This window comes from Leptodactylus fuscus, chromosome 1 (assembly GCF_031893055.1).
Source record: "Leptodactylus fuscus isolate aLepFus1 chromosome 1, aLepFus1.hap2, whole genome shotgun sequence".
Taxonomy (NCBI): domain Eukaryota; kingdom Metazoa; phylum Chordata; class Amphibia; order Anura; family Leptodactylidae; genus Leptodactylus; species Leptodactylus fuscus.
In genome coordinates this window covers 312,344,779-312,369,022 of record NC_134265.1, presented here as the reverse complement: position 1 = coordinate 312,369,022, position 24,244 = coordinate 312,344,779, and positions in this window count along the sequence as shown.

Below are 24,244 nucleotides of genomic sequence, written 5' to 3'. Positions count from 1 at the left end.
CTCCCTATGCTGGGCCTAGCCGTTACTACTTCTCTTGGTGTGCTGTCTCTGCCTTGCGCCTGCATGTGTCCCATAACATCAGTCGGGCCCAGAGCTCTGCGCTTTGCTGCAAGGTCCACTTGACCACCGACACATGGACAAGCGCCTGTGGTCAGGGATGCTGCAGTGCTTATCTTTAATGACAGGCAGGGTGAATGTGGTGGAGTCTGTTCCCCGGGTGCAAACTGGGGTGGCCTATCTCCTCTCCCAGGCCAAAATTCATGGCAGGAGTAGACTGAAACCCTACGAAGCTGCAACCTCCACCCCAGCTACTAGCGGAAAACACTGTAACACTGGCATGGGGAGATGTCAGCAGGCCGTGCTGAAACTGATCAGCTTGGGGGACAGACAGCACAGTGCCTCCGAGGTCAGGGATGCCATCCTGGCTGAGATGGCATTTTTTTTTCCCTGCTACACCTGGGGCCTGGCATTTTTGCGCCTGTGATAATGGCTGGAACCTGGTAGCAGATCTGGAGCTTGCCAGACTCAAACACGGTCCACGCATGGCCCACGTTTTCCAACTTGTTGGTGCCATGTTTCTTTGAAACCTACACCATTGTGCCTGATATACAGGTCAAAGTGGGGCCATTTTCGTAAGTGAGAACTAGCCTCTGCTAGGCAGAAAACATTCAGAGCACACTCCTCTCATCTTCGCACCGTTGGCTGGCGGAGGAAGACGAGGAGGTTGGAGTGGCATCTGATGTCCCTATCCCACACGAGGCTAGAGGGTGCACTTCAGTGCATCCCATTGCTTCACCACAAATGGTGTGAAGGGGAGTGGAAAATGGAGGAAATGGAGAGTGACCCTTACAGTTGGGGCCAGCAAAGGCATGCCAAGTAACACACTGGCACACATGGCTGACTTCATCTTGGGTTGCTTTTCAACACATATTTCACATCATGAAGAACAAATAATACTGGATTTTTTCAAGCCTCGAACCCCGGTCTAGGTCTAATGTCTGTTCCTTTCTTATATTAGGGGAGAGGGAAAAAAAATTACTTCAGTGATACGTTTAGCGTACATAGACTGACTATTAATGTGTATCCCACTTAGTGTTGTTAGGGTTACACACCGTCACAACCTGGCTAAAGCTTCTATAGCTGTTAATAAAGTCAACATAACTTTACGGTATCCAAAAAGACAGCTGGTACCGACAGAGAGCAAGACAAATGTCACCCAAAGCTGTGAGCTCTGAACACCCACAGTGACTTTGGCGTCATCATCATTATAAGGGAGCGGGTGGTAATAAATAACTTGGCAGTGCCTAAAACCCAAAAAGCTTATACAACTATATTTACATTAAGATACACAAATGAAACTTTTCAGTAGCATGTCATGAGACAAGCTGATAAGCTCTTCCTTTGTGCAGTGCTATTTGAAAGTTAAACGCTGCCTTTATTTTAATTCTGGAGAAGGTGCAGACATTAGATTTAGAACATGTTGTCTTCATTGTCCAAATCCTCTATATAGGTAACGTGTTTTTCGGGCCGAGCTGTCTGGGAACGAGCTGGTGCAGCACTGACAACCTGGGTGAATATGGCAAGAGCCTGAGATGTAGGGTGAATGAATCCCCAAATTATTTGTGGAATTCCCAGTGAGACAATGGCACTGTATACCAGTAGCAAAAATTGTGGGTGCACGTAACCCCCATATATTCTTTGAATTCCCAGTCAGACAATGGCACTGTATACCAGTAGTAAAAATTGTGGGTGCACATAACCCCAATATATTCTTTGAATTCCCAGTCAGACAATGGCACTGTATACCAGTATTAAAAATTGTGGGTGCACATAACCCCCATATATTCTTTGAATTCCCAGTCAGACAATGGCACTGTATACCAGTATTAAAAATTGTGGGTGCACATAACCCCCATATATTCTTTGAATTCCCAGTCAGACAATGGCACTGTATACCAGTAGTAAAAATTGTGGGTGCACATAACCCCCATATATTCTTTGAATTCCCAGTCAGACAATGGCACTGTATACCAGTATTAAAAATTGTGGGTGCACATAACCCCCATATATTCTTTGAATTCCCAGTGAGACAATGGAACTGTATAGCAGTAGCAAAAATTGTGGGTGCACGTAACCCCCATATATTCTTTGAATTCCCAGTCAGACAATGGCACTATATACCAGTAGTAAAAATTGTGGGTGCACATAACCCCAATATATTCTTTGAATTCCCAGTCAGACAATGGCACTGTATACCAGTAGTAAAAATTGTGGGTGCACATAACCCCAATATATTCTTTGAATTCCCAGTCAGACAATGGCACTGTATACCAGTATTAAAAATTGTGGGTGCACATAACCCCCATATATTCTTTGAATTCCCAGTCAGACAATGGCACTATATACCAGTAGTAAAAATTGTGGGTGCACATAACCCCCATATATTCTTTGAATTCCCAGTCAGACAATGGCACTGTATACCAGTATTAAAAATTGTGGGTGCACATAACCCCCATATATTCTTTGAATTCCCAGTCAGACAATGGCACTGTATACCAGTAGTAAAAATTGTGGGTGCACATAACCCCAATATATTCTTTGAATTCCCAGTCAGACAATGGCACTGTATACCAGTATTAAAAATTGTGGGTGCACATAACCCCCATATATTCTTTGAATTCCCAGTCAGACAATGGCACTATATACCAGTAGTAAAAATTGTGGGTGCACATAACCCCCATATATTCTTTGAATTCCCAGTCAGACAATGGCACTGTATACCAGTATTAAAAATTGTGGGTGCACATAACCCCCATATATTCTTTGAATTCCCAGTCAGACAATGGCACTGTATACCAGTAGTAAAAATTGTGGGTGCACATAACCCCCATATATTCTTTGAATTCCCAGTGAGACAATGGAACTGTATAGCAGTAGCAAAAATTGTGGGTGCACGTAACCCCCATATATTCTTTGAATTCCCAGTCAGACAATGGCACTGTATACCAGTATTAAAAATTGTGGGTGCACATAACCCCCATATATTCTTTGAATTCCCAGTCAGACAATGGCACTGTATACCAGTAGTAAAAATTGTGGGTGCACATAACCCCCATATATTCTTTGAATTCCCAGTCAGACAATGGCACTGTATACCAGTATTAAAAATTGTGGGTGCACATAACCCCAATATATTCTTTGAATTCCCAGTCAGACAATGGCACTGTATACCAGTATTAAAAATTGTGGGTGCACATAACCCCCATATATTCTTTGAATTCCCAGTCAGACAATGGCACTGTATACCAGTATTAAAAATTGTGGGTGCACATAACCCCCATATATTCTTTGAATTCCCAGTCAGACAATGGCACTGTATACCAGTAGTAAAAATTGTGGGTGCACATAACCCCCATATATTCTTTGAATTCCCAGTCAGACAATGGCACTGTATACCAGTATTAAAAATTGTGGGTGCACATAACCCCCATATATTCTTTGAATTCCCAGTGAGACAATGGAACTGTATAGCAGTAGCAAAAATTGTGGGTGCACGTAACCCCCATATATTCTTTGAATTCCCAGTCAGACAATGGCACTATATACCAGTAGTAAAAATTGTGGGTGCACATAACCCCAATATATTCTTTGAATTCCCAGTCAGACAATGGCACTGTATACCAGTAGTAAAAATTGTGGGTGCACATAACCCCAATATATTCTTTGAATTCCCAGTCAGACAATGGCACTGTATACCAGTATTAAAAATTGTGGGTGCACATAACCCCCATATATTCTTTGAATTCCCAGTCAGACAATGGCACTATATACCAGTAGTAAAAATTGTGGGTGCACATAACCCCCATATATTCTTTGAATTCCCAGTCAGACAATGGCACTGTATACCAGTATTAAAAATTGTGGGTGCACATAACCCCCATATATTCTTTGAATTCCCAGTCAGACAATGGCACTGTATACCAGTAGTAAAAATTGTGGGTGCACATAACCCCCATATATTCTTTGAATTCCCAGTCAGACAATGGCACTGTATACCAGTAGTAAAAATTGTGGGTGCACATAACCCCCATATATTCTTTGAATTCCCAGTGAGACAATGGAACTGTATAGCAGTAGCAAAAATTGTGGGTGCACGTAACCCCCATATATTCTTTGAATTCCCAGTCAGACAATGGCACTATATACCAGTAGTAAAAATTGTGGGTGCACATAACCCCAATATATTCTTTGAATTCCCAGTGAGACAATGGCACTGTATACCAGTAGTAAAAATTGTGGGTGCACATAACCCCAATATATTCTTTGAATTCCCAGTCAGACAATGGCACTGTATACCAGTATTAAAAATTGTGGGTGCACATAACCTCCATATATTCTTTGAATTCCCAGTGAGACAATGGCACTGTATAGCAGTAGCAAAAATTGTGGGTGCACGTCACCCCAATATATTCTTTGAATTCCCAGTCAGACAATGGCACTATATACCAGTAGCAAAAATTGTGGGTGTATATAGCCCCAATTCTATTGCTAGGGGACTTGCAGGGTATTTCTGAGGTGAAGGTGGGGGGGCACACCGTTGGAACGGGGATTTGGGGTGTATATATGGGGTATACGGGAATACACTGTCAGTGTGTTCCATTCAGGATCCTGGGAAAGCTGGGTTGCGGCGATTGAGCCCGTCAGTGCCACGTTACACTGACAAGCTTCTCCCTGGAATTGAAGTTATATGTACGCCCAATATATTCTTTGAATTCCCAGTGAGACAATGGCACTATATGGCAGTAGCAAAAATAGTGGGTGTATATAGCCCCAATCCTATTGCTAGGGGACTTGCAGGGTATTTCTGGGGTGAAGGTGGGGGGGCACACCGTTGGAACGGGTATCGGGGGTATATATCGGGTATACGGGAATACACTGACAGTGTATTCCATTCAGGATCCTGGGAAAGCTGGGTTGCGGCGATTGAGCCCGTCAGTGCCACGTTACACTGACAAGCTTCTCCCTGGAATTTAGCTCTTATAAGAGCTGTTGGTTGTCTTCTCCTTCCTATCCTAGCCTGTCCCTGCCTACCCAGAATCTAAGCCCTAGCTAGCTGGACGGAAACCTCCATCCCCGGTGAATTGCAAGCTCAGAATGACGCGAAGCTGGGCGGCGCTGTTCTTTTAAATTAGAGGTCACATGTTTTCGGCAGCCAATGGGTTTTGCCTACTTTTTTCAACGTCACCGGTGTCGTAGTTCCTGTCCCACCTACCCTGCGCTGTTATTGGAGCAAAAAAGGCGCCAGGGAAGGTGGGAGGGGAATCGAGTAATGGCGCACTTTACCACGCGGTGTTCGATTCGATTCGAACAAGCCGAACAGCCTAATATCCGATCGAACATGAGTTCGATAGAACACTGTTCGCTCATCTCTAGTCCTTGCTAGTCGGGAGAGCTGGCAGCTTACTGTTTCGAGGGAGCTGACTTTTTCTCATAGGAATGAATTGACCAGCGTTGATTGGCCACTGTACAGCATTCGCCCAATCAACACTGGTTCTGCCGGAGGCTTATCTGTGAGGAGGTCTAATAGCAGTCTCCATTGTGGTCCAATTTTAGACTCCGCCTCCTCACAGACGAGCCTCAGGCAGAACCAGCGTTGATTGGCCAAATGCTGTACACTGGCCAATCAACGCTGGTCAATGCATTTCTATGACAAAAATGTCAGCTGCCTCGTAACAGCAAGCTGCCAGCTCTCCCGACTAGCAAGGACGAGCCTGCTGCAGAACCAGCGTTGATTTGCCACAGGCTCGTCTTTGCTAGTTGGGAGAGCTGGCAGCTTGCTGTTACGAGGGAGCTTACTTTTTATTAGCGCAACTGCAAGCGCTGTGCAGTTAAAGTGCACGGACCCCATAGACTATAATGGGGTCCGTGTGCTTTAACTGCACAGCGCTCCTCCTAAACACTCTCCTCCTGCCATTCGTGGACTTGGTGACTCTCCTTTAGTCGAATAGTGGTTTCTCTTGAAACGCGCATTTTTTCTCATAGACTATAATGGGATTCGATATTCGATCGAGTAGTCGAATATTGAGGCTCTACTCAAAACAAATATCAAATCTCGAATATTTCACTGTTCGCTCATCTCTAGTTACAACATGTAATATGTCTTTTTGTCATTTTTATGTAGCTTTATTTATTTTTTTGTATGTTTTTTTTCAACCCCATCAGAATATCAGTTCAGTATACTAGTATCCTTTCAGTGTAGCTGTGTAGTTGTTGGTGTTAAAGGGGTTAAACAACTAACTTTTTTAGGATTAAATTAGACCCTCTTAAAGCTCTAATAATGTGCAATAAAATAAATAATTAATACATTTACAATAAAGTCATAGATAAAAAGACACTATTGTGACCCGATGGAGTTGACAGAATGGCCTGTTCTCCTAGTATGTCTATAGGGTTACTGGATAGTGACACATTACACAATATAGCCACAAGTGTTGGGTCTCATACCAGAACTATAGAACTGGTCCTAAGAAAGACATTTACAGCATATCAATTTCTAAGCGGGGAGGTCTCAGTCTCCATTATGGTTATGGTCTGTGGTCACGCTCAGTTCTTTCTGTAATTGTGAGTGACCATACATGTGAAGCCACTGTAAACAAGGCAATTGACTCTCTTAGGCTGGGGCCCAACATTGCAAAAACGTAGCCACCATGAAGGTTCTGGCCAATCCCATCCACACATTGCAGAAAAAAATTTGCAGAGGAAAAGTTCGCTTCCGTTTTTAAAAATCGCAGCACGTCAATTGTACCTGCGTAAGTGCTGGTGTTTTCTGTATAAGTATCATAGGGGCAAAAAGTCTGCAATTTCAATAAGGACAGTAGAGTAATTTGCGGACAGGCAGCTCTGGTGGTGGCTTATCCTCCTGAAAACAAAAGGATTGGGCATGTTGAAATATAATATGCTTGACCTTTCCCTCCTCCCACATCTTTCCTCTTGCATATCAGATGGTCAGCGACCCTGACGAAATCAACAGTTTGTGCTGACATACATAACGTGTATGACATTAACAGTGATAGGTGACAAATGAAAAGATGTCAATGCAGAATTAAGTTGGCTGAGGACATCACCTTATTGACAAACATGGAAAAAAGAAACTCTTTTCTATTTTTAAAGTATTCCTTCTTTGCAACATTCTTTCCATACTTGTCTAAATCTTTTGCTCAGTATTGTATATATTTTTATGCATGGTTGGAGTCACGTGGTTATGGGTGTCCCAAGAATGCAGATTTTTGGTGATCTCATTTAAAGGGCAATTGTATTAGATTATAAAGCTTATATTGGGAGTGTAGTCTGGAGCTGACATATGTAATATTTATATACTTTGTTCCTGAGGGATCAAAAAGGGAGCGGGCAATGTACTATTTGGAAAGAATGTTGTTCAGCCAAAAACTTATAAGAAGTCATATCAGGCCTTCTGAGAGTGGAGGGATATCAGTGCCAATATTAATCTCTTGCACCCGGGCACATACCAACATAGCTCACAGTGATCTGAATTCAGCTTTGTAGTGGTATATAATATATATGGCATATGGCACAAAAACTGCACTAAGCATCCTGTACACTCCGAGCTACACCATCCCCAGCCCTCCAGAAATGTTCACCAGAGCCCCTGATGGTGGGGATGGACTCGGAAGCTACCATTGGGCATGGTGGTTACAGGTCAGAGAGCGCCAGATGCATAACACACCACTAGTCACAGCAGATCCAGAAATTGGAATCACTTAGCAGAATGTTTTCAGAATGGAGACTAAAACCTCAAGAATCACAAAGCAACGGATGGCGATAGCCAACAGTGCACCAATAGAGTAGTCGTCCAACATGAGGTCAAAGCAGTACAGAGGGGTAATCCAGGAGAGAGGTCAAACAAATTAGGCCAGTAACAGGAGAGCAAAGCGATAACAAATGGTGTTCAAGGAGCAGAAGTCTGAAGGCAAGCCGAGATTGTTAACAGGAGAAAGCAGAGAACAGAGTCAGGCAGCAAAAGCTTAGTCAAGTACGGAACCAGGAGATCAAGGCAGGAGACACATGGGATACAGGAGAGGAGAGCTAAGAATTACAAAGAACTGAATAGCCAGCGGTGAGCTAGAGTGGAAGTTTAAATATATAGACTCCAGCAGGCTTAGAATCACCCCTCTGCCAGAAGAAGAAGGCTGTGGTCCGTGTAAGGTGAGAGCCAACAACCTCCGCATGTCGCCGTGTAGGTTCCGGCCCAACACCTAACAAGTCCTCTTTAAGGCCAGGGCTCACTTGGCTTAAACCCCACAGTTTGCGAGAGAGACCAGGAGACTCGAGTTTATTATTGTTTATTACTTTTCCCTGTGCTTATTATACTGAGGGGTTGGAAGAGACCTCAGAATTAGAGATGAGCGAACACTGTTCGGAACAGTTATTCCGAACAGCACGCTCACAGCACGCTCCCATAGAAATGAATGGAAGCAAAAGGTCTTCCATTCATTTCCATGGGAGTGTGCTGTTCGGATCGGCTGATCCGAACAGTGTTCGCTCATCTCTACTCAGAATCTAATAATGATTTGTGAGTGGAAAACTCTAAAAATGTTGGGTTCAGTTGAACGGAGATTTATAGAAAGTTCTACTAAACAATCAATCATTCAACTGATGTTGAGCCATTAACATACTTCTATGTAGTGTGTCATACTATTTTTTTTTTTTTTTAAACTGAAGTAACGTCTTTATTATACATAATCCACTATATTCATATATATGCTCTTGTATGGTAGAATACGGAAAATAATCTGTAACGCTAGGTTCACACTAGGGTTCAAGTCTCCGTACAAGATTCTGCTTAAAATTGACAGAGAGAAAATTATAAAATCGTCAGAAACCGAGCAGACCCGATTATAATATATGGGGACCACAGTTTTCTGCGTGTAACCACATTTTAAACGGACAGGGTTTTCGTCTTTCGGATCTTCAAACGGACCAGAATGATGGAAACCTGAACACTAGTGTGACCCTAGTGTAATTACACAATTTCTCCTTCTTATAAGGACAGTGTTTGTATGAAAATAAACAAATGACTCATTGTTGGCCCACCAGTCTACAGCCTTCTCATCCTCATCTTATGACATTCTTATCAACTCTTATCATTTCTGTCTTTCAATGTCATCAAGTTTATATATTGCCTTCTGCTTATCTGCTGTCTATTTGTCATGGTGTTAAAAGCTTAGACAAAGCCAATTAGGCCACAGCTCCACCCCAGACCCATCATACAGTTAACTCTATAAGTCCAATTAGACATCTGAAAACCAAAAGCCTTTCTTACTGATTCCTTCATGTTTGTGATGTTGTTCGGTTAAAGCTGTCGGTTCTAAATTAAAAACAAAATGGTTGTCCGTATGGGGAGTACACAAAGCGAAACATAGCCAGATGTATATCTAAGTGCTCTAAAGTTTATTACATGTTACTTAGCTCTTATAGAGGAATAATGACTGTATGCTAATTTAGGCATAACAAACTACATCACATAGAAATAAGACTTATCATTGGTCAGAGTACAAAATGGGCGTTTACAAACTATGAATACATGCATAAGCAATACATGCAAAAAATATGATCAGAAAACACAATTGCAAATCTCAAGGTTTAAGCAAGCTACATGACAGACAACTTTTTATATAATGGAGACTGAGATCAATGGAGATTTTCAGATCAAGATGGCGGAATGCTAATCTCTCTCTTTACACAGATATTTTCCCCTCACAATGTACAAAAGGTAGGGATCATGTACTGAGGTTTCTGTAACCTACAGTAGTTCATATATCTTTTTGTAGTCACTTTTAAGCAGGCCATACAATTCTCTATGTAAGACGTAACTCGACCTGATAAGGAAACACATTTTTTTAATAAAATATGCAACAAAGTTTCTTATATTGGTCTGTACTATTCATTTATGACAAGTTGTTTTATAATTGGAGGTATGTTTTAAGCCCCACCTTTATTTCCTCTAAGTCACACCTACTTGTCAGTCAAGACACAGTGAGACACATACACCAGTACTCCAGAATCTGTTCCTAACCCAGTGTATCTTATTTTGGTGCAGCAGGACCATTGATGTACACTCACCGGCCATTTTATTAGGTACACCTGTCCAACTGCTCGTTAACACTTAATTTCTAATCAGCCAATCACATGGCGGCAACTCAGTGCATTTAGGCATGTAGACATGGTCAAGACAATCTCCTGCAGTTCAAACCGAGCATCAGTATGGGGAAGAAAGGTGATTTGAGTGCCTTTGAACGTGGCATGGTTGTTGGTGCCAGAAGGGCTGGTCTGAGTATTTCAGAAACTGCTGATCTACTGGGATTTTCACGCACAACCATCTCTAGGGTTTACAGAGAATGGTCCGAAAAAGAAAAAACATCCAGTGAGCGGCAGTTCTGTGGGCGGAAATGCGTTGTTGATGCCAGAGGTCAGAGGAGAATGGCCAGACTGGTTCGAGCTGATAGAAAGGCAACAGTGACTCAAATAGCCACCCGTTACAACCAAGGTAGCCAGAAGAGCATCTCTGAACGCACAGTACGTCGAACTTTGAGGCAGATGGGCTACAGCAGCAGAAGACCACACCGGGTGCCACTCCTTTCAGCTAAGAACAGGAAACTGAGGCTACAATTTGCACAAGCTCATCGAAATTGGACAATTGAAGATTGGAAAAACGTTGCCTGGTCTGATGAGTCTCGATTTCTGCTGCGACATTCGGATGGTAGGGTCAGAATTTGGCGTCAACAACATGAAAGCATGGATCCATCCTGCCTTGCATCAACGGTTCAGGCTGGTGGTGGTGTCATGGTGTGGGGAATATTTTCTTGGCACTCTTTGGGCCCCTTGGTACCAATTGAGCATCGTTGCAACGCCAAAGCCTACCTGAGTATTGTTGCTGACCATGTCCATCCCTTTATGACCACAATGTACCCAACATCTGATGGCTACTTTCAGCAGGATAATGCACCATGTCATAAAGCTGGAATCATCTCAGACTGGTTTCTTGAACATGACAATGAGTTCACTGTACTCCAATGGCCTCCACAGTCACCAGATCTCAATCCAATAGAGCATCTTTGGGATGTGGTGGAACGGGAGATTCGCATCATGGATGTGCAGCCGACAAATCTGCGGCAACTGTGTGATGCCATCATGTCAATATGGACCAAAATCTCTGAGGAATGCTTCCAGCACCTTGTTGTATCTATGCCACGAAGAATTGAGGCAGTTCTGAAGGCAAAAGGGGGTCCAACCCATTACTAGCATGGTGTACCTAATAAAGTGGCTGGTGAGTGTATATTTTTCTAATTAAATGTGTTGATGAAAAAGGCTATTTATATTTTTGGGGGTCGTTTTAGCATTTTGTGGCGAGATTCCTTGATGTGTGTTTTTCAGGTACTTTCTTGCTGTCTCTAGTCTTTGGGTTTGAGCTCTGTTTTGCACTTGTGAGGTAAGTCATGTGGTCGAGGTTTTCAGTGCTTGATCAGTGGTACAACATGAAGTTCCTGGGCTTCAACGCAAAATTTGTACCAGGCCCAGAACTATAACGTTTTATGTATAGTACTGGTCTCCTCATAATGAGAAGAGACACCATATGGAACCCCCAAGGGCTTCTTTGCCTGGGTGTGACTGCACTCTCAGCACCCTTCTCAAAGTACAACCCTGTATCTTATGTATAGTAAGGGATACTTAGACATAATGTCAACATTCCTGAATTTTTAGAAACAATACCACCAAATTCTAATATGTCCTTGTCTGGAAAAAAGGGGCCCGTCCATCCCAAAAAGATGCCAGTCTTACCCAGTTTAAGGTTTCTGCCATGGATTTTGCAGCACCCTTTTTTGTCTGCGGCTCGCTACATGGGGCCTAAGGCTGAGTTGAGATGGGTTTTTTTGGTCAGGATTTTGAAGCGGAATCCGCGTCAAAATCCTGACCATAAAAAACGCCTCTCATTGAAATCAATGGGAGCCGGTCATTTCCTTTTTCCATGAGCGGTTTGTTCCCGCTCATGGAAAAAAAGAAGCAACATGCTCTTTCTTCAGGCAGATTCCACGGCTGATTCAGCCACAGACATCCACCAATAGACACCACCCACCCAACTAGGCCCAGGCAACTGGCATCCAGGCACGACTGGCCATTTTTTGGTCCGGAATCTGAGGCGGCCTCCGTGTCAAATACCAGACCAAAAAACCCCATTTGAATCCGGCCTTATAGCCTAAGGGAGGTTACAGGGTGGTTTTGGGCAGTCCTGGGGCTGTTTGCGGCAGAACTTAAAGGTCCCTAGTTTACCAATGTAAGTGTTGGTAAGTATGTTTAGGTGCAGGGCTCAGGTACAGCTCTTGTGTCAGAGTCAGGATGTTGAAACACTACCTGTGGTTAAATGAAAAAAAATTCTAGAAAGAAATTTAAAAAATATACATTACAGGAAGAAGAAAAGTTGTGGGGATGAGATTAAGTATGATAAATACAATGATCTTTTCCTGCTATGGGCATAATGATTCCATATGGGTTGCTATTCATTATTATTAGGTATAGGATTCACTTTTATCACTCTAACATCAGCATCAATTCAGTCCTATAATGGAGGCCGTGTACTAGTGTGTTTAGTCATATCACAAGAGCAGAGGACTTGAAACACAGACATGGAGTACTTGGTGTGTAGGGTGTCAGATAAGAATTGTCATGTATTCCTTTGCTCTCTTCAGTTTCTCTAAATGAAAACCATCATGATTTAATGTGGGCGTCAGACAATAAACACGTGTTGCCTTGTGGGGCATTGCTGCTACTTTTTTGGATAAAGTTTTGATAAACACCTGAAAGTTCATTTCCATATTCTGCGTTGTCCTAAGCGAGAAATAATTATGTTGGCTCATTTCCATATGCAAATTAGCAGCTGGACACTAGAATAACAAAACCAAGCGCAATCCTTTCTTCTCAGTTTATGGACTGAACCCACACAGAGCTGCCATTCATAACATCTGTGTTTACAATGTCCTTTCCAGCCAGGGGCTGCACATTTCTGAGGCCATTCAGTGCAGCAGGTTCACAGTCAATGAATGTTTCCTACTGTTTATCTGAGTTCTTCCGTTTGTTGATCTGCACTGAAAACCTGCTTTCTGCATTAACCCCCACGGTACTCTTGGACGCTACCACTTTCCACTCTCAGGACGTCGGACACCTATGTGAATAATTGATGTCATAATCTTTAACTTCTGTTTCATTTATGTCATTGATTTAGAGTGATGGTCATTACATAGTCCTTGATATTTAGTAGTTAGCAGTGAACCTTGCGAGATTCATGTCACAAATGTTTAGAGGTTTGCTGGTAAGTTTTTCTAGGACCGAACTTTTGTTTAAGCTAGAAGTGCTATTATTATACTCTGAGGTCTCTCCATACCCCAGAGTATAACAAGATGATGCTCAGGAGAGGTGCAAATAAAATAAAAACCACAGATACTCTTTTCACCTCTTCTGAGCGTTTAGTCTTTTTTTTTTTCCTATCTGGTTTTTGTATGCTGGTTCTTTTGGCCTCCGACATCAAGCACCCTTGGGTGACCACTGAGGCTTGTGATTTGGCTTTGATCCAGCATCATAGTGTTGGCATGCCTCACATAACTACTGACATTCGGAGTGCTCGGCACTGACCCCAGGACACATGACTTTGAAGAAGATGATGAAGGAGACTGCAAGACCCCACTGGAGAACAAGAAAGAAGACCAGACACTCTGTATCAGTGGCTTTTTATTTTGTTTGCATCTCCGCTGAGCCTCCACTTGTCACTCTTCAGACTTCAGAGTAAGATAACAATTTGCAGGTGGTGAACACAAAAATTTATGGTTTCAGATGAGCACAACATTTTTGGAAAATTTGTAATGAACCCAGCACATTACTAACCAGTTCACTCATCTGTCATAGTTAGGTGCTACTACATGGACATAGTTATATCCATGTTATTGGTGCTGCTCTTCTTACAATCATAAATATGCAAGGTTGTTGGAAATATTTCAGTGGGTGGTGGACTTACACTAGACCCCTGACCAACCAAAAGATCAATTGTATGCTATCCAGTTAGGAGTGATCATACATATGTAGTCAATTCTCCAATAGATCTGGTCATGGCAGAGATGTAGTATGAGTGTTCATTTTTAAAGATGGGAAATATAAGAAGAGCTATATGTCCCCTAAACTCTGCTTTCCAATTGTAGAAGCCACATGCAATGGTAGGGGTATTCCAATATATTGATAATTGGCCACATAATTTTGCAATAACACCATGTCATATCCTATAAAGTTGCATAGCCATTAACCTATGCGTGGACGTGGTTCTAACCCCATATTCTGTAAATTCAGCAGCAAAATTTTTTAATGAATTTGCAGTAAAATTGGAATGAATTATTCTAGTTTAGGCTGGGGCTCCACGTAGCAAATCCCATCCACACATTGCAGGAAAATTCGCACAGTGGAAACGCTGTGATTTCCAAAACTGTTGTGGTTTTGGAAATCACAACATGTCAATTATACCTACAGAAACACTGACGGTTTCCCTATAGATATAATTGAAGTAGAAAGGTTCCTCAGTTGAAAAGTGCTGTGGGAAAAAACACAATGCATTGCTGACGCATTTTTTTCTGCATCGCTTTTTTGCTGCAGCCCTCTACATGGAACCTTAGCTTTACTGTGGTTTCCACCCCACACATTGATAGGGTGGTGAAAATCTGCTACAAAATCTGACATGATGTGGATTTAAATTCTCCACCCCTTAGGTCCGTACAGATTTTTTTCTCAAAGAGTTGCTCTTTTATATACATATATATACAGATGTAGTACAGCTAACCCAGACTTCTGCAATTGCTTAAACTGCTGCAGCGGGATATCCTATCATAGAAGACAACAAGAGCCATTGAAAAGTCATTGAAACATTTTTTTTCCAATGACGGTTCATTAATCTTTTGTTACTACCTTTCCTATATCAAAAGACCACCTCTAAGAGATGACCCCCTCCTATATAACGTGTGTGTGTATAAAGCGGTCCACTCTGTATGAAAATTAACTATTCATTGGAAGTCACAGAAAACAGATGTTCCATAAATATGAAGCCGAATCCAGTTCACACTATTGTTCATCCCAGTTCTCTTCCTGTGATGTCTTTTCCTGTCGGATATATTTGCATACAGAAGAGGACTGGTTAGACTCCTCCATGATATAAGCAATGTACATCAGCCAAAGATGGCTAACAGCTTTCCTCTTCCTGTGCAGCTGTTGTTTGCCAGTAGGATGACATAAAATGATTGACTTTTTTTTTTTTTATCAATGAATATGAGCCAGAGTAAAACTGCATAAGAGATAGAACAATGGGCAGGACTGGCTTGTTATGCATAGTCTCTAAGGAAAAAACATCCTGAAAATGCAGGTGGAAGCCTAAGACGTGCTGAGCGCAGACGTAATAAACTAGTCATATAGTACGAAATTACACCTAAAGCAAATAAAAGTCATGTATCATTGTGTTCATAGTGCACTCCCATCATAACCCGCAGTATATGACCATTTATAATATGAAGGGGCAGAGACAAATATGGCACTCCTGAGTGAAAGGCATAGTGTTTTGTAGTCATCTAGTTGTAGTTGCAGTTGTATTGTTCCCCTCCAGCTACCCCATAGTTTAATGTCCTCCTTCAGTTTCCCCACAATATAATGCCCCCCTCCTACTACCCCCCACAGTTTAATGTTTCCCCTCCAGTTGACTCCACAGTTGCATCCGCTGCAACCCCTATGGTTACGCCAGCGCCATTACTTTATATAATATGTATACTCACTTAATGGTATTTTTGTCTGTTCAAAAGCTATTATACCTAGTGAGCTAGTATCCCAGTTTAGAGCAAGTAAATGGAATGTGAAAACTTTAATAACATAAATCATCTGAGGCGCTGTCACCCTGACCATTTTGGTATTTTGTTTATTCAAATCTATTCAGCTATTCTAAAGATATAAGCCCTTTTAGTGTTGATACAAATCAGAGTATACTAGCCAACTGGGTATTAAAACTGCCTTACAGAGAGACTTTGTCCGCAGAGAAAGCACAGTGTTACTGCCCACGTGACTAATACCCTCATCTGCATCAACACTTAAAGGGCTTATATCTTTGGAATGGCTGATTGAGTTTGGATAAACAAAGCACCAACATACTCAGATTTACCGTCACTGGATTTTTCATGCTTGGCGACAAGAGCTCTTTAAAAGGAAATACCCAATAATGAATCTGTCAGTAATCTCCAAAAAAAAAAACCTAGTGGAGGGTGAAGGAATTCAACATTGTATAATGTTAAAACTATTCTGCTCCGTAACAGAAAAATAGCGGCCTGACTCCTGTATATACATGATATCAAATGCATTATCAGATACTGTTATCACTATTTAGAGTAAGAATTACAAGTTATAGTACCTGCTTTACCCTTAACCCAATTGTGGTTGTTCTAATTGTGCGTGAGATCCATAATGACTCCCAAACCAATAATAGTGCTGTGTAGGGGCCAGTAATCGGAGCAAAAATATACTTTTGGGGCTATAAATTGATGAAGCAATGCAGAGTTAATAATATTTTTAGAGATGCACAAATATCCTGCAAGTGCATCAGGGGCGGAGCCTAATTTCCAGATTTGTAGGGCAGAGGCTTAAAATGTCATTCATTGTTAAAGGGATGACACGGGGCAGAGAATAATCAGAGTACTTGTGGTTATCTGTAGGCAAATGTGACATATCAGATACCGCCTCCAATGCACTTTATTTTATCACTGCATAGGCTGTTAAAAAAAAAAAAAAAATACTAGAAATTTTTTTATTTATGAACATTTTAGCGGCTGATACTTTTTGACTGTCCACTTTAGAAGTACCAAGATGGCAGAGAGGAGCTGAGGATTCTTGGTGCTCGTGTAACATTGCTCTGGCAGGTACATCCATTCTATGACTGCAGTTTCCCTTTAATTCACCTCTGCCTTCTTTTCATAGAACGATATGTTAATATGTGGTTAATATGTGGTTTACGTTCCCAGTCGTGTCAATGTGTCATGTGAAACAACGGTTTTCTGTCTGTGTTCCTGCTGAGTCTGTTTGCCTTCATTTTTTCTATCTTCCTGAAAAACCTTGGCCTCAGAGCGTGTGTATCTTTCACAACACACCTCAGGCTCACATCCTTACAGAATTCATCTAGCATTTGGTAATGTTGTGACTGTTCCTGTTCATAACTGAAAAAAACTGCAAAAATGAACTGAATTTCACCCTGCAAAACAAGCCATTCTCTGACCTGAGACGCCTGGCTGCGGGGATGTCATTGGAAGGGTTATCAGGTTTCGGGCTCAATCTTCTATCACCATATGCCAATTTATGCCCATTTTTCTTTCAGATTACATATGTATGTAATAATTATTGTACTTCATATATATTCTCCCTCAAGAGCAATGCAATATCTCTGTATATACAATAGCGTGCAAAAGTTTTAAGCATTTGTGAACAAAATTCTACAACGTAAAAATGCTTTCAAAAACAAAATTGTTTATCAATTAATAACATCCAAAGGGAATGAACAAAAGAGAAATCTAAATCCCATCAGTATTTGGTGTAACCACTCTTTGCCCTCTGTTAATTCTTCTAAGTGCACTTGCAGAGAGTTTATGAAAGAACTCAGCAGGGAGGTTTTTCCAGACACTAAGCACAGCTCTATAGGCTTGCTCTAATTCTTCTGTCTCTTCAAGTAATCCCAGACAGACTGGATGATGCTGAGATCAGGGCTCTGTGGGGGCCATATCATAACTTCAAGGCAGGGCCGGACTGGCCCACTGGGGAACCGGTTAAGCCCTCGGTGGGCCCCAAGTCCGACTATTAGTGCTGATTTTGCCAATGCAGATGCATTGATCAGGGGCTTCAGCACCCCATTGTTCACCACCGGTGTCTGTTCGATCTCATGGCGGTGCCTCATTTCTGGAAATCCTGTACCTAATTGGTCTTTACAGTCATACGAGGTGCAGGACTGCCAGCAAGAAGGTTCAGTAGTTTGTTTCAGTAGTCTCCAGGGGCTGGATGGTGAGTGTGTAAAATCTGCTCCGATGTAAGTAATATAAGGGAGCCTGCAAATTCCCCATCCCACTGCTATACAAGGCAGCGGCTCTGCTCCTTTTACCGGAATAGGAGAAGACTGTACTCACACCCATCCACTACAGCAGTTTCAGGCACCTGGATGCTGCCAGAACAGCTGATCTGTGCGGGGGTCAGGCCCCCATATCTTATACGGGAGAGCTCCTGAAGCTGTTGCCTGCTCTCTTTACCCCCCTATACTTTCCTTACAGAGTCCAAGACAGGCTAGTATTTGCCCACCTTGCTTAACTTTTAACAATGTCCCTGTGCAGTCCTTTCCTCCACAGAGCCCCTGCAATCTTCTATCTCGCCCAAAGTATCGCTCCCTTACCCTCCGACCTTGTCTGTGATTCCCTCTGCGTTCCTATCACCTTGGGTTCTCCCCAAGTTCCCTCCTTCCTGTTAGGGTGTATTCACAGGGTATGTCAGGTACATGCCACTATACACAATGGTGTACAATCGGCTCCCATATTTAATTTTAAAAAATGTTATATATAGCACAATAAACTTGTCTTGGTGAGTGGTGAGCAAAACTCCATGTTGTAATTTTTTTTTTAAATTTCATATGGGAAAAAGGTGGTGGGGCAGATGATTTGACTTTAGGGAGTCCTGTATGTGTAAAATATCACCATAATGTCCTTACCTGACAACAAGGAGAGCTCTCAAAAATAACTATGTAGGAGTCAGTAGCCCCTTCCAAACTTTTCTGTGAAATTGTCAGTGTTATTTTGCTGCCACCTACTGGTGTGAAGAATTATAGCCTGGGACTGTACTAATGTGAGAGACAAAAATCTCCCTGGTTCTGCCTGCTTAAAGGGGTATTCCCATGACGCTAGTTCACTAACCTGCAGGCTGTTGTGCTCTCTTCACTTCCTGCTTTGCTTGGCACATAGGTGGGCAGGGTTTCACTTGCACGGGATTGGTTGTAGATGAATTACCACAGTGTGAAGCTGATGTAGCAGAGCTGGATTTGAGTCAGTTTGCATTACATACAGAGGTACCGGACTCCCTATCTCAGCCCTTATCAGCCAAATTCAATTAAACCGACTGATAAGAGCTCAGAAATCCCGGAGCTCTCTGAGAAGCTCTGCTACATAAAAGACACAAATGGTTCAGAGCTGCTCCCAGCCCCTCCCTCCCCCCCTGAGAGCAGGCAGCTACATCACTGGACAAATGAGCAGATAATCCCAAGGGCCATAGAAACGGAGTGTAAACAATGAAGTGAATAAATTAAGATAGCGGCCAAACAAAACAGTTTTGATAAAACAATGCATTTAGGAAAAGTCTTAAATCCACATAAACTAGCAGTATAGATAGGATCCTTGTTATGGGACAACCACTTTAATGGTGCAGTCCAAAGGAAGTGACGTGGAGCAGGAAGCTCAGAGCAGCCAGTTTGGGCCCAGATTCTGTGCTGTGAGGACCTGTTAGAGGCTATTGCTGATTTAGGACACAGTAGAAGGCCTGAAGCACTGCAGAGACTTACAGGAGAAAGCAGCAGTGTTGCTGAGATTGTTCTAGAGACTAAAGCCAGATTGAGAGACTTTCTTAGGACGGCTGAAGCTCAACCAAAAGTTTGCATAGACTGTTTCCTGGAATTGCTTTACCATTATTCCGGATTCCTGTGCATGTTACAGAGTGTGCCTGAGACTGCCATCGCTGTGCTCAGACCTTCACCCAAGACAGAAGCAAGACAGAGTCTGCTGAGTTCCTGGACACAGGCCTGCACCGAGGGAGCACCATAGAGAGCTAAGAGACTGTATAAACCTGGTACCGTACAAATATTTCGAGGACAGAGAGGGACAGTTTATATAGTGTGTTATACTCATACTGTTATATACAACTCATTTGTTTCCCTTGTTATTTAATTCCCATTTCCCATAAGTAAACTCTGTTATATACCAGCGAGTGTGCATCTGTCTCTTAGTTGCGGATCCTCGTTACCTGCTGGCCCTGACTTACAACATACTGAATGATATGTCCTAGCCACAACTGTTAAAAGTGGAAGGTCCTTAATAGTCCAACACTATTAGATTCTTTTTCAGATATATGGCATTGTGGGGCATTTACTATCAAAGAATAGGCCCCATAGCAAAATTTTGACTTGGGCCCCCTTTCCTGGCCCCCACACAGTATAAACTTCCATTTACATATCCTAGTGGTCTTCAGACAGTATAATAATCCATAGTGGCCCTTCCACACAGCATAATGACCCATAGTGGCCCCTCCATGCAGTATAATGTTGCATATTGGTCTCTACACACAGTATTACGTCCCATATCGGCCTCTACATACGGTATAATGTCACATAGCAGCCCCTCCACACAATATAATGTCCCATAGTAGCTCTTCCACACAGTATAATGTCCCATAGTAGCTCTTCCACACAGTATAATGTCCCATAGTAGCTCTTCCACACAGTATAATGTCCCATAGTGTCCCTTGCACACTTTAAAATGTTCCATAGTACCTCCTCCACACAGTATAATGTTCTATAGTGGCCCCTTCACACGGTATAATGTCCCATAGTGGCCTATTCACATAGTATAATGTCATATAGTAGCCACTCAACACAGTATAATGTCCCATAGTGGCCCCTGCACACAGTATAATGTTCTATAGTGGCCCCTCCACACAGTATAATGTTCCATAGTGGCTCCTCCACACAGTATAATGTTCCATAGTGGCTCCTCCACACAGTATAATGTTCTATAGTGGCCCCTCCACACAGTATAATGTTCTATATATATATATATATATACTGTAATTGAGCTGTAGCCTGTCAAGTGCAGATCATAATTAAAGGTGTAAAGCGATGTCTACCAACGGAAGAGCTACCAGAGGAAGAGATGTTAGTGCCTTCAAGAAGGGGCAAGTCATTGGATTGCATCAGGCCAACAAATTGACCAAGGAGATAGCCGAAGTAACTGGTATCAGACAGAGAACTGTTCAGCGTATTATACGAGCATGGTGAGATGGTGGAGAACCCCCCTCCAATCATGGAAAGTGTGGGCGTAAGACTATACTCGAAACTCAAAGTCGTAGGTCCCTAAAGCGACTGGTGAAGAATAACCGCCGGAAAACCACCTTTGAGCTCACACAGATGTTCAACTCGACGGAGCGACACATTTCGGAGCGAACAATGCAACGAGAACTCAAAGGAATGGGTCTCAACAGTTGGTGGCAGAGACCAGTATTGGTCGGTAGCTGTCACATCACCAAGGTCCATGTGAAATAGAGGTTTTATATTTATACATAGTTATAAGACAATAGTAGATACATTCTTCAACCCTCCTATAGGCAAATACAGGACACATCAGACCAAGACAACAGCATCCCTCCAATTACATTGTGCGGATCTTATGTAGACACGAGCACCATGGTTTACCCCTGTAACTACCCATAATAATCTCACTACCACCTCTGCCATCATGAAGACTATACCAGTCATGTCCATATGGCCAACATCCAAATCACCTATATACCAGGTTATGTCTTCTCTGTCATACTGTAGATTGGATACACATATACTGTATGTATGATAATAAAAATTATTTATGGGATTCAGCCTAAATATCAGTCCCAGTGTGTGAAATGACTTTTTTTGTAATGTATCTTTCTGTCTGTATTTGAACCCTACTAATTGTACAATGTTGCATAATATGTTGGTGCTATATACATAAAATTTAATTATTATTATTATTGTTAATAATAATAATAATAATAATAAATATTAGCCGTTGTTTAGTCTTAAAATGCAGGATATACATTACTGTGACCATTTACCAATCCCTCCCCCTACAATGACCCAAACCATGGCCGCTATGGATGATAAGATCACTCCTATCCTAATACTTTTCTAAATGAAACCTTTCTAATATTTCACACCTCAGTAGAGGAACCCCGATCTAACTTCCATAGAAGCCTCTTCTCCCCTGTACCCCCAGATCCACACTGACAAGGACATTGCCCATTAACACCTATGGAGATAAAACATATAGTAATGTATCTGGATCATTTGAGTTTCTACACAACTGCATTTATTTTAAAATACCAACAGAGACTCTGGTGGACTATGGGCATCACTGCCAAGCCAGTGATAAAGTCACATCCTCTGACCCATCATCAGATAATATGGCGCTAGAAGAACCAGCCATGAAGTTCTCCATTCCTCTGGACACTGGACTATCAGTCATGATGCGCACATCCTATATGGCAGAGCTGGTACATGTAGTACTGGCAGGCAGGTGGCATTATGTGACCTGCACACGACTAACTGACAGTTAGTCTCAATTGTCGACGGCGGAGAGAGGACTTTACTACAGGATTACCTGCGGATCTATAGATAATGGTGTCCACTGGACAAGGAGGAGAAGGCAAAAGGAAGAGAGAGGAGAAGAGAAAGAGAGATGAGGAGCAGAGAGAACAAAGGAAGAGAGAGAAGAAGAGAAAGAGAGAAGAGGACCAGAGAGAAGAAGGAAAGAGAGAGGAGAAGAGAAAGAGAGATGAGGAGCAGAGAGAAGAAAGGAAGAGAGAGAAGAAGAGAAAGAGAGAAGAGGACCAGAGAGAAGAAGGAGAGAGAGAGGAGAAGAGAAAGAGAGAAGAGGAGCAGAGAGAAGAAGGAAAGAGAGAGGAGAAGAGGAAAAGAGAAGAGGAGGAGAGAGAAGAAAGGAAGAGAGAGGAGAAGAGAAAGAGAGAAGAGGATGATGAGTGTGGATCAAGAGTTATAAAGAAGAGGAGAGAAGGAGGGGCCAGAATATTGGAGGATGACGGGCCAAGACCAGGGATCAGCCGGGACCCTGTAACATCCAGCCCCTACCCAGATTTTTATATCCGCCGACTCACCATCCATCAGGTATTGGGTAGGGGCGGCTTTGGCAAAGTAAGTAAATAAATCCTTAATTAAAAAAAATAAGGGAAAGAGAATATAATAATTTATTTGCTGTTCATCTGTATGCAAGCTATTGTTTCCTGTTATCAGCCAATTAATCAATATCAGAGGCTAAGTGTAGTTTCCAATGGCATGAATGTTAGGATGTCCAGAAATGTTCTAGCTCCCTGCTCACCTCCTTATATCTGATATCTCCAGTAACTGTATATCCATATGTGTGACCGGTATCAGCAGCTCTTTCTATAGGTCTAGTCTGCTAGAAAGGAGTATCCAGTGTGATGGAAAGCTGCTCTCAGGGAATGAAGAGCCTGTGGGACCTCTAAATAATTTTTCCTTCTTTTTCTTCAGGTGTTCCTGACATCATTACCCGGCAGAAACACCTTCATGGCCGTCAAGGTTGTCACCAAGACAGAACACAACGCAGCAGTTATAATGAGAGAGCGGCAGATGCTCCTGAAGGCCCGAGACTGCCCATTTATTTGCCAACTGAATGCCGCACACCAGTCTCAGGACGCCGCGTATTTCATCATGGAGTATCTGTCCGGCGGCAGCCTGGAGGAACTAATAACAATGTGCGGCAGACTGAACACCGACACCGTAAGGCGAGTAAATGACGTATCAGGGAAAAGCGACTGAAAGAAGACTAAAGGGTGGAAAATCTAGGGTGACATGACAGGTCAGCTATATAAGAATGCAGTGACTATAGGGCGGCCATACACAGCACCTCCTCTCTACTACTGGTGACTGACACTGTAATAGTAACATGATATTAGGGAATTGTTAGAGAAAGATTTCATGTCACTGACTCTATACTCTGTCCTCAGATTCTACACAGCAGAGATCGCATGTGGACTCCACTTCCTCCATAGACGCAACATCGTCCACAGGTAAGCAGAAACTTCCCTTGTAATGGGGAAAATAATGTACTCAGCTTTCCCAGAGTCCTGATTGATATCTAGTTTTGTTATAGTACATGTCATGTTTTCTATGTCACTGTATCTGAATAGATTTATCATTCTCTTTTTCTAACCTGTCATCCGTCTTCTTTCATTGCAGAGATATAAAGCCATCAAATATCATGTTGGATGGAAATGGACACATCTGCATCATCGACCTGGGGATTGCCCGCGAAAGTGTCACCTCCTCTACTAAGATCCCTGGAACAGCGGGCAC